This window comes from Mustela nivalis, assembly GCF_964662115.1.
Source record: "Mustela nivalis genome assembly, contig: HAP1_SCAFFOLD_131, whole genome shotgun sequence".
NCBI classification, from domain to species: domain Eukaryota; kingdom Metazoa; phylum Chordata; class Mammalia; order Carnivora; family Mustelidae; genus Mustela; species Mustela nivalis.
The window spans coordinates 622,887-624,196 of NW_028136488.1; positions in this window are offsets into that span (position 1 = coordinate 622,887).

Sequence of the window (1,310 nt, forward strand, 5' to 3'; positions counted from 1 at the left end):
AGCATAATACTTCATAATGTATATGGACCACAACTTCCTTATCCATTCTTCCAAGGGCATCTTGGTTCTTCCCACAGTTTGGCAAGCGTGGCCATTGCTGCTATAAATTTGGGTTACAGATGGCCCTTCTTTTCACGCCATTGGTATCTTTGGGTTAAATACCTAGGAGTGTAATTGCAGAATTATAGGGATGTTCCATTTTTAATTTCTTGAGGAATCTCCACACCGTTCTCTAAAGAGGCTGCACCCCTTGCATTCCGACCCACAGTATAAGAGGATTCCCCTTTCTCCACATGCTCTCTAACACATATTGTTTCTTGTCTTGCTATTTTAGGCCATTCTAACTGGTGTAAAGTGACATCTTAATATGATCTTAAATTGAAACTCACTGATGCCTAGTGACGATGAACATTTTTTTCAAGTGTCTGACAGCCATTTCTATGTCTTCATTGGAGAAGTGTCTGTTCCTAACTTCTGCCTATTTTTTGATATAATTATCTGATTCGTGTGTGTTGATTTTGAGGAGTTCTTCATAGATCCTGTATATCAACTTTTTGTCTGTACTGTCATTTGTAAATATCTGATTTTGACGAAGTCCCCGATGTTTATTTTGGCTTTTGTTTCCTTTGCCTTTGAAGACATATCTTGAAAGAATTCGCTGTGGTTGATATCAAAAGATTACTGCCTATGTTCTCCTCTAGGATTCTGATGGATTTCTGTCTCACCTTGAGACAGGAATCTTTTTATCCATTATGATTTCCTCTTTGTGTATGGTGTAACTGGATGGTCTAGTTTCATTCTTCTACATAGAGCTGCCCAATTTTCCCTGCACCATTTATTGAAGAGACTGCCTTTTTCCCACTGTATATTTTTTCTGCTTTCTTGAAGATTATTTGTCCATAGAGTTGATAGTCCATATCTGAGCTCTCTATTGTGTTCCACTGGTCTAGGGGTCTGTTTATATGCCAGTCCCATGCTTTCTTGGTGATCACAGCTTCATAGTAACCCTTGAAATCAGGCAACGTGGTGCTCCCGTTTTGTTTCTCTTTTCAGCAATTCTTAGCAATACGGGGTCGCTTCTATTCCACACAAATTTTAGGCGTGTGCTTGTTCCATCTCTTTGAAAGATATCGGTGGAATTTTTATTGCAATGTCATTAAATGCATCAATTGCTCTAAGCAGTATACACATTATAAAAATGTTTATTCTTCTGATCCATAAGAAATCAATGGTTTTCTGTCTCATTGGTTTTCTTGCATTTCTGTCATGAGTGTTCTCTAGTTCCTCTAGTATAAATCCTTTACCTCTTT